The sequence below is a fragment of the Moschus berezovskii genome, chromosome 1 (genome assembly GCF_049115385.1).
Source record: "Moschus berezovskii isolate FMDL1 chromosome 1, NW_MosBer_1.0, whole genome shotgun sequence".
Taxonomy (NCBI): domain Eukaryota; kingdom Metazoa; phylum Chordata; class Mammalia; order Artiodactyla; family Moschidae; genus Moschus; species Moschus berezovskii.
Genome location: NC_142460.1, coordinates 91418447 through 91428917, shown reverse-complemented (window position 1 = coordinate 91428917; position 10471 = coordinate 91418447). Strand labels below are relative to the sequence as shown.

At 42.9% G+C, this 10471-nt stretch overlaps 1 protein-coding gene across 6 annotated transcripts in view; it reads left to right on the top strand.

The window, feature by feature from the left end:
• Window positions 1-4603: 4603 nt before the first annotated feature.
• ZNF148 (zinc finger protein 148) overlaps window positions 4604-10471 on the top strand; it is a 147969-nt gene continuing 142101 nt past the window's right edge. For 2 of the 6 annotated variants that reach the window (XM_088837715.1, XM_055398073.2), the window contains exon 1: window positions 4604-4810. The gene's annotated coding sequence lies outside the window, so the exon portion shown is untranslated. Of the gene's footprint in view, window positions 4811-5118; window positions 5354-5386; window positions 5688-10471 lie in introns of those variants that run through there. The other 4 variants (XM_055398001.2, XM_055397689.2, XM_055397847.2 and 1 more) reach the window with 3 other exon arrangements.

Below are 10471 nucleotides of genomic sequence, written 5' to 3'. Positions count from 1 at the left end.
TAGACCTCTCATACATTGTTGGTGGGAATGTAAAAGGATAATAGCCACTCCAGGAAATAGTTTGGCAGTTTCTTAAAAAAACGAAATATGCACTTACCATCATAATCTTAGGTATTTATCCTAGAGAAATGAAAATTTAAGTTCACACAAAAACATGTACACAGGTTTTCACAGCAGTTTTACTTATAATAGCAAAAAGGTTGGAAACAACCCAAATGTACCTCACCTAGGGAATGGCTGAACAGATTTTGGTACAGCCATACAATGGAATATCACTTAACAATCACGAGAAATGAATGTTTGAAACCTGTCACACGCGGGTGGAACTCAAGGACATTGTTGTTGTTTCGTTGCTCAGTAGTGTTTGACTCTTTGTGACCCCACCGACTGCAGCACATCAAGCTTCCCTTTCCTTCACCATTTCCCAGAGCTTATTCAAACTCATGTCCATTGAGTCAGTGATGCCATCCAACCATCTCATCCTCTGTCATCCCCGTCTCCTTCCTTCAATCTTTCCCAGCATCCAGGTCTTTTCTTATGAATTGGCTCTTTGCATCAGGTGGGCAAAGTATTGGAGCTTCAGCTTCAGCATTAGTCCTGCCAAAGAATATTCAGGGTTGATTTTATTCAGGATTGACTGGTTTGATCTCCTTGCAGTCCAAGGGACTCTCAAAAGTCTTCTCCAACACCACAGTTCAAAGCATCAATTCTTTAGGGCTCAGTCTTCTTTATAGTCCAACTCTCATATCCATACATGACTACTGGAAAAGGGCATTATGTTAGGTAAAAACATCAAAAGGTTACATGCTATATGATTCTGTTTATATAACATTATTGAAATGACAAAACTATGGAGATGAAAATAGATTGGTGGTTACTAGGAAACAGGGATAGTGTGGGGGGTTAAAAGGGGAGGTAAATTTGTGAATACAAAAATGTAGCATGAGGGACTTTTCTTGTGATAATGGAACAGTTTCATATCCTGGTTGTACAGGGTACACAAATGACACATGGAATAAAATTGTACATGCTATTGCTGCTGACAGGTGCTCAGCTGTGTCTGACTTTTTGCAACCCCATGGACTGTAGCCTGCCAGGCTCCTCTTCCCATGGAAATTTTTCCAGGCAAGAATACTGGAATGGGTTGCCATTTCCTACTCCAGGGGATGTTCCTGACCCAGAGCTTGAACCTGCATTTCTTATGTCCAGGCAGATTCTTTACCACTAGTGCCACCAATTCTCCAATCCAGGATTCAGCAATACATGAACCGTGAACTTCCTGATGTTCAGGCTGGTTTTAGAAAAGGCAGAGGAACCAGAGATCAAATTGCCAACATCCACTGGATCATCGAAAAAGCAAGAGAGTTCCAGAAAAACATCTATTTCTGCTTTATTGACTATGCCAAAGCCTTTGACTGTGTGGATCACAATAAACTTTGGAAAATTCTGAAAGAGGTGGGAATACCAGACCACCTGACCTGCCTCTTGAGAAACCTATATGCAGGTCAGGAAGCAACAGTTACAACTGGACATGGAACAACAGACTGGTTCCAAATAGGAAAAGGAGTACGTCAAGGCTGCATATTGTCACCCTGCTTATTTAACTTATATGCAGAGTACATCATGAGAAACGCTGGGCTGGAAGAAGCACAAGCTGGAATCAAGATTGCCAGGAGAAATACCAATAACCTCAGATATGCAAATGATACCACCCTTATGGCAGGAAGTAAAGAAGAACTAAAGGGCCTCTTGATGAAAGTGAAAGAGGAGAGTGAAAGAGTTGGCTTAAAGCTCAACATTCAGAAAACTAAGATCATGGCATCTGGTCCCATTGCTTCATGACAAATAGATGAGGAAACAGTGGAAACAGTGGCTGATTTTATTTTTCTGGGCTCCAAAAATCACTGCAGATGGTGATTGCAGCCATGAAATTAAAAGACGCTTACTCCTTGGAAGGAAAGTTATGACCAACCTAGATAGCATATTAAAAAGCAGAGACATTACTTTGTCAACAAAGGTCCGTCTAGTCAAGGCTCTGGTTTTTCCAGTGGTCATGTATGGATGTGAGAGTTGGACTATAAAGAAAACTGAGCGCTGAAGAATTGATGCTTTTGAATTGTGGTGTTGGAGAAGACTCTTGAGAGTCCCTTGGACAGCAAGGAGATCCAACCAGTCCATCCTAAAGGAGATCAGTCCTGGGTGTTCATTGGAAGGACTGATGCTACAGCTGAAACTACAATACTTTGGCCACCTCACGCAAAGAGTTGACTCACTGGAAAAGACTCTGATGCTGGGAGGGATTGGGGGTGGGAGGAGAAGGGGACGGCAGAGGATGAGATGGTTGGATGGCATCACCAACTCAATGGACATGAGTTTGGGTAAACTCCGGGAGTTGGTGATGGACAGGGAGGCCTGGCGTGCTGTGATTCATGGGGTCGCAAAGAGTTGGACACGACTGAGCAACTGAAGTGAACTGAGCACCACCTGGGAAGCCCAAAATCGTGCAATATGAATACACACAAATGTTTTTTAAAAATGGTAAAAAGTAAGTTCTATAGTCTACTAGAAAATAATGTAACATTGTCAATTTCCTGGTTTTGATATATTTCTAAAACTCTGTTGCCATTGGGGGAAGATGAGTGAAGGGTAAATGGGACTCCTTGTATTAGTTTTGCAATTTCTTGTGAGTTCTTAATTATTAAATTTTTTTCTTTTTAAGAGAAAGTAGGCTGAATGCCTAGGATTGGCATCGGGGACGTGAGCAAGAGGAGCATGAAGAAGGCAAACTGGGGCTCTGCGAAATATTACCAGAAGTTTAACCTACCAAAGGCTTAAACTTGCTCCCTGTCATCACTTCTGCTGTCACTACCTCTTTATGCTCTTTATTCTGCCCATGGTTAGACAGTTCTCCTCTATTATTTCTTAGTTATGGTCCTGAGTAGAGAACTAGGTCTATTCCTTATGATAGGCCAATCAATCTTAGCCTACTGGGTGTAATCTCCAGGCTTTTAATTCTTTTTGGTTATTAGTTTTCCCATTACCTAATATTCAGAGTCTGCCTCTTTGCTGCCAGAGGTGTTTTTTTTAACATCTGAATTTGACGCCATTGCAGATGCTAGAAGTTGCCAGAAGGCTGTCCTCCAGATAACTGTCCCTTGCTCTAGTTTGTATCAATGTTTTGTTGCAATTAGCATTGAGAATATGCACTGTCATCTTATTAAAATTTATATTTTTTAATGAAGAGAGCACAGGAAGAGTTGATTGTGGAGCTATGGTTTACCCTTGCTTTTTCTTAGTCACCTGTGTCTAAATTAAGCTGAACCTCTGGGCTTCTGCTATTTCTAAACAGGCATCACGATTTACTAAGGTTAATGCCTGGGGGGAACATTAACCTTGCAGACACTAATCTAATTCAGTGCCATCACAAGTGCATAATGCAGGAGTTTGGAGTTTTGCCAAAAAGCACTATTCAAATGAAGATTCATTTGGCAAGGGGTGAGAAGGTGGGGTGTGGACAAGGGAAGAACTCCAGAAATGGTTATATAGATATTTTGATGATTTCCCTTTCCTTCTCCTCTCAGGGGTTATGTTTAAGTATTGCAGAGAGACGCTAAATAAATCTTCAGACTATTATGAAGAAATCTTAATGAAGGTGTTTCATCCCATGATATCTTTCTGATCTCACAGCCAACATTCACTGAGCATCTATTTTACATGGCTGACCTTGTGCTAGGGTGTGGACACAAAGATGAGTAATTGTAAGCCACTGCATTATGCACGAGCACCTCACGGCGCCCAATAAATGTTAGTTGAATAAAGGCACCATTAAGGAGGTCACAGTTTGGCTAAGGTCACTTACAGGTCCTCCAAGTGTTGAGACATTAACTGTGCAATTCTAGCTCTACATAGACCATTACCAAGTTTTTGCCATACAGAGACGTTTTGGGCCCTAAGCGAAATGAAGGGGAAACACCATGTAAGATCTTGCCCAATAGGATCCAGGGCCAGGTCTCTTGATCCTTCCCTATGTTCACACCTTGCATATGTTTGCAGACACTAAAGGGGCTCTCTAGTTTCAAGGGCGCAGGGCTACCGCCTCTGGGACAGGTAGCATTTGGGATGGTAGTGACTGGCGGTCATAGCGGAGAGGGCTGGGGAAGACAGAAGAAACGAAAAAGCCCCCAAATTTTGATAGAAAACCTTTCACCTGGGTCCCCACCCGCCCCTTCCTTTGCCCTGGGCCTGAAATGCAGGCGACCACTGAGTCCTCCACGTCTCAGGGAGTTAGGCACTGATTTATACTGAAGCCGGGCCCCCATCTCAAAGACATTTCCTCAGTTCTGATTTTTTTCAAATTGCTTTCCTTCCGGGTGCAGCCCGAAGGGACCCTGCGGCTCAGGGCCAGCTTCCCGGACCACGCCGGTCTGGTGACACGCAGGCGCCGGAATCGAAGCCACGCTGGGTCTTCTCAGCCTGGTCCCCGGCCCAAGGAGGGCGGGCGCCGCGGAGCGCTTCCCATGTGCGGGGCTTCCCACAATGCACCGCGCCGGCAGTGGCGGCGACCGCGGCGGCGCTCTAGACGCGGCATGTCTGCGTCTCTACTGCTCTGGGAGGAGGAAGAGAAGGAGGAAGAGGAGGAGGAGGAGGAGGGGGAGGAAGAGGAGAAAGGCGCAGGGGTGGGAGCTGTTGCCGAAGCTGCCACAGCAAAAGTTCTCCCCCCTCCCCCCTTCCCCTCCTCTCAAGGCCCCTAGAGAGGCTGAAGCTGCCGCCGCCTGCAGTCGCTGACCGCGCGACTCGGCGCCCGCCCGCGGTAAAGCGCTCGGCCTGGCAGGCCCGGGCCCGGGGGAGGGCGCGGGCGGGGGAGGGGGCGGCGCGCGGGGGCAGCGCGCGGCGGTATCGGCCTGACCCCGAGGGGAGCGGGCCGCGGCCGGGCTGGGGGTGGCCCCGGGGCCGGCCGAGGCCGCGGGAGACCCGGGGGCCGGCTGGGGGACGGGAGGAAGCAGGGCGCGGATGGTGGGCTGGGGGGTTGAGAGAGGATAATGACGGGGGTGGTTGAAGCGAGAAGGCAGCCTCCGAGGCCTGAAGCGGGTGTCAGAGGTAGGGGAGGAGGTGGGATGGTTGCACGGGGTGGCCCGAGGGTGCTGGATGTGGGTGTGAAAAGCCTAGGGAGACACCAGGTCTCTTGTCTGCCGTGCCTGGTGCAGTGCTTTATGCACCGCAGGCCTCAGTCGCTGTTGCTGCCTGAATGTGTTCTTCGGGAGAAGGGAAGGGCAGGCGTTGGAGAACAGGGAATCCTTGCAGGAAACGTAGTGGGAGCGCGCACTCGGAGAGAGGCCGGAGGGGAAGATGCCAGGTAGGTGGAGGAATGCAGGGGGCGGCTGTGCAGGCGTCTTAAGGATTCCGGGGGGTGTTCATTGTGTAGATACATTAGCTATCTCGTTGTGGAAAGAACTCAAGCGTTTCTAAGGAAAGGAAAGAAGGGGTATGAGGAGTTTCCCTGAATAGAAAGGGTAGGTTTGAAGCAAGAGGGAGTGTTTAATACCGGAGACTGTGAAGAGAATGCATGATAGAATAGACAGATGTAGCAGAATTACTAAATGTTGGTTCAGAGACTAAAGAGTTATTCCAGATGGGCCAGGATGGCCTAGTTCCGAACCTGTTTGGGCTCCTCTGTAAGATGACATCTGGTAAGTGTGGCTACTGACAGTGGTTGGGGGTCACTGAGAATGAGACCTTAGTCTGTAGTTTGGTCTGAGACGTTTTAGAACTGCACTAGTGAATCTGAGAATCTCTGAAGCAGACCTTAAGAAAACGCCTGGCCTACAGGCATTCACTAGGCCACGGGGTTTAGATTTTATAAATTTTGAAATATTATCACTTACCAGTGGCTGAGTGAACTGAACACTACTGGGAGATGCTGGAATGGAAATTACTTGACTTGGCGGTTTTCTTCTTCACTGCCCAGCTTATCTGGTCCAAGAGAACTGTTGCCATGTTACTCAGCTTGGGTTGCAGTACACAGGGTTATAATTAATGGTGGGGAGAGTCCATGCATGGTGGCCCTTCTTTGGAGGCCCCATTTGTAGCTCAGATTAGTCTGATTGACAGGATTGGTTCCATAACCCTGGTTATTGGTTCCTCTCTGCTGGTTGGAGATCTTTTCCACTCATGGTTCCTGAATGTATTCTCTCACTAAGGCATGGTGGTAATTGAAGAAAGTGCATCAGCCTACAAAGTGTGCGGCTGCAGAAAGGAGGATGAGGATATCTGTTTTGGTCTTATGAAGTTGCAAGGAGGTCAGAACTGGCTGTTTTGAAGTCTAGGGGAACCTGAAGAGACTGGGTGATTCAAGAGCCAGGTTGGAGGGAATATTAACATTTCCCTATCAGGAAATGTAGCCAGGCTATTGGGTTTGCTGAGCTCACACCAGACTGGATTTCCAAGAGGGAACCCTGGGCTAAAACCATACCCTTAAAATTTATCTGAAAATTATTCACATTTTATATTATTAAAGACTGTATACACATTACATTGTAATATTAATTAAACTGAAGAGAGAGTAGTATGAAAAATCCTTTTATGGATATAGAGAGTGGAGGGATTAAAGGGGAAGATAGAAATTTAGGGGAGGGATGGGAAAATTCAGTCATTCGTTCTTTTAGGAAATAAGTCTAAAGGAGGATACAGATTAATATTTGAGTAGAGAGGGGCTTTTATTAAAACTTTTTTAATAGAAATAATTCAGGATTATTTTTAAAAGATTTGAAAAACTTTCTATGTCAGTACGTTTATAGAGTTATTTGTTCTTTTTAAGGGTTTCACTATATTACATAGTAGGTTGTACCCATTTTTATTGTCATCATAGTATGATAAGATCTGTTTCCTTTCCCCTCACTGGCACTATATATTGTCAGTTCTTTTAGTTTTTGTAAGTTTAATGGATTTAAATAAAGTATATCATTGTTTTCTCTCCATTAAATTATATAAAATAATACATGTACATAATTTAAAAAAATTGTCCTGAGAGAGCTTATAGTGAAAAACAGTAACCCCTGTCTCACCTGTCCATTACAGCCCCGCTTTCCAGAGACTGCTTCTAAGCATTTTTTGTAGTTCTTAACCATGCTTTTCTCTAGGTCTCCAGGTAATATGTATGTATTCTTATTTCTTGATTGATCAAAGTGACATTAAAAAGGAGTCAAGAGACTTCTTATTCTTACTATGAGTGGAAAGGATTTGTCATTGCCATTATCCTCTTTTTCCTCCTCCTTTTCAAACTTCGATAGTTATTATTTTAGCTTTTTCATTTGATGTCGTATATATTTAATATTCTTAAAGAAAAAAAAAACATTTAAAATTAGGCTGGAAGAACTGGGTGAGATGAGTAAGGGAAGTTAGATTGGTGGACCTTTAGGAAAGACTAGATTGTGGGAAACAGCATCTCTGCAGCCCAAGTGTTGCTGCTTAGAGATGGGGGGAGTTGCTTGGTAGTGGTAGTCGTTCATCTTGAAAGTAGTTACAGGTCAACAGTGCAGAATTCTTTGACAGGCTTCTGGAGAGTTTTAGCGTGGGGAATCTGGGAAGGGATTGAAACGATCCTTGATTATTCTTTCCAGGCTTGGGTGGTGTTCTTATGTTTTTTAGGAAAGAATGGATCAGTGTGATTATGTGTTTCTTCTTTGTGGGCTGGGGGATGGGGAAATTGGTAAGAGGGAGAGGAGGATGAGGGATAGGTTATGGTGGAGATGGTGATAATTTTGTGGGAGGCTGAAGAAAAGGTAAAGAATTCTCAAGACATTTGGATATAGTTGGCTCTGAAGGAGATTTAAAGTACAGTGGTGAGACAGATTTGTGACAGTCATTAAGGAAATTAGCATATTTAAGTCACTAATATGTTGGGAATATGGTGGGAAAGAGCATGCTGCTCATATATTGTAGATTCTTGAAATGTTGGTTTTTGAAATTTGGTGTGAGGTTCGACATTCCCGAGTCAGGGTGACAGATATTGGGAGTATAGAAAGGTCTTGCTCCCCAAGAGTCTTGTTTTAAGTAACCCTAGCTCTTGAGACTCCTCCTTACATGTTGAATAAGAACAACATTCACATGTTGATTCTATAGTGCTAAATCTTATATTTGTTTATGGTAATTTTTTCTGTTTGTTTTGCAAATAGTAGCTAGATTGTAACCTACTCTAGAGCTGACACTTTCTATAATTTCTGGGAAAATTCATAACAGCTTGATTCTTAAGTGCTTAATAAGTAGTTGTTGAATGACTGATAGAAAGTAGAATTCACCTTACTGTTAGTAGTGGGACTGAAATTGTTGAGCATTATGTATTACAGACAAAATCGTGTATGTGTGTGTGAGAGAGAGAGACTGTGTGTATTGGAGGTAGTGAAGAACAAAGGGCTGTCTAACTGGGGAATGCCTTTAGATTTAAGGGAAGACAACAGAATGGATTAGAATGGAACTGTAATAGTCCTGCAGAAACCTTTTGGTGGGACCAAAGGTTCTCTTCTAATTTGAGGCTAGTTTAATCTGAGTAAATCTGGTTTGGAACTGGAGGCTGGTTTAATTTTGATTTTCTTACCTCAGGCCTAAATGACTGCTTAGAGATCTTTAGCTGTTTTAAGAATCTGTCTAATTCATTTTGGGGATTTAATAAAAAAAGTGTTAAATGAAGTTTCTACCCTCAAGGAATTTATGGTATTTTTATTCTTTTAGAGGGAGAAATACAGTTGTGAAGTAATCTCATAACAGTGTAAGATTTCAGAAAATGGACTTTTTCTTTTTCCCCCACAATTCCCTATTCTTTTCTAAAATCCACTGTTCTTTTTCCTCCCAGAATCTCCATCTCTTTTACAATTCCACATGTATCCCCACATTCCGTATCTTCTCACTCTCACGATTACTCCTTTCACAAATTACCCTTTCTTTCTCCAAATTTCCTGTTCTGTTCCATACTGCTTATGCTTGTGTGCTCAGTCGTATAGCTGTGTTGGACTCTTTGAGACCCCATGGACTGTAGACTGCCAGGCTTTTCTGTCCATGGGATTTCCATCCCAGACCCAGGGATCAAACCTGCATCTCTAGTGGCTCCTGCATTGGCAGGCGAATTCTTTATCACTGAGCCACAAGGGGAGCCCATGTTGCTGTCTCTCACACAATTGTTTTTCTCCCACATTCCTCCCATCTCTCCAACAATCCTCCATTCTCTCCCCACAACCCTCAGTTCTTTCAGAAAACTGATTTTTTAAAACAAGTATCAAAAGTATACCTCCAAATGAGAATTTTTGTATTTTGGTAGTCACTTTGAGTGGTGGTGTTCAAAAGGTTTTTGGAACATCTTTTCTGATTTGATATCTAGCATATTCTATTCAATTTACTTATTTATTGAGTACTTGTAGTGTGCTTGAGGGGTGGGTAAAGATGAGTAAAATATGGTCCCTATCCTGTAGGAGTTCATAATCTCTCTAGGATAGCACAGTTACAAATAATACTGGCATAATGTTATTCTGAATGGTCTTATTGGGACAAATTCTTTTAGTTTGAAAGATTTGATTTTTAGAAATATCCTGGATCTGTTAGTATCAAATAGAGTGAATAAAAAATAATTTTGGTTTAGATTTAGTTAGCACAGAAATGGGGATGATTTTCTTGGTTGACTTATTAATTGACTTTGCGATATACTCCCAAAGAGGAATTTGGAAATATTTTGATCAGTGGCAGTAGGTACTGGATGAATGTTGGTTAAGTGCATCAGATGGTTGGATAGATGGAGTGAATAAATAAGTGGTAGCCTCCCAAGGTAACTATTTTAAAGAAGACCACACTGACTTTAATATGTAAATAAATTCTGGCTCTGTTTGTTAACAGTTCATTACAAGATGGTTTATGATTAAGTTCCCAAATGAGTTTTATAGACAATAATTGCTTTAGGAGTTCAGAGAATGGAGAAATGAATATTGGCTTAGGTTTGGGGAGAGGATTTACATGTCCCAAACTTTAGCTGGATATTTGAAAAGATTCCTTAGAGATCTCAGGAGAGGAACTAAACTGCTCCAAATTTCTCTTGCAGCCCTAGAATGAACCTAGAGTCTGAATCTATTTTTGTCTGAATGCTTTCTGCCTATTTCATTTTAGCTACTCTTAATGGTCTGTTCCTTTTCAGATTCACCTTTGCTGGGTAGATTTTGAGCTCCCTTTGGAACAGCTTGTGGGGGGATGGTGTCAGTTCTCAGCTATATCTAGTAAAACTTTTAGTTTTTCCTTTGTTTTGAGCCTGTATACCCCACAAGTTACTTGGTCTCTGTGAGTGAAGAGAATGAGTCAACTTGGCTCTGTTATCCTGGCATTTTCCTGAATGCTTTTTTCAGAGCTGCTTTCTGAATTACAGAATAGAATAGACAAGAAAATTGAGGGTATATATCCGTAGACGCATGTTTGTTGAATAAATGAATGAATGAGAGTG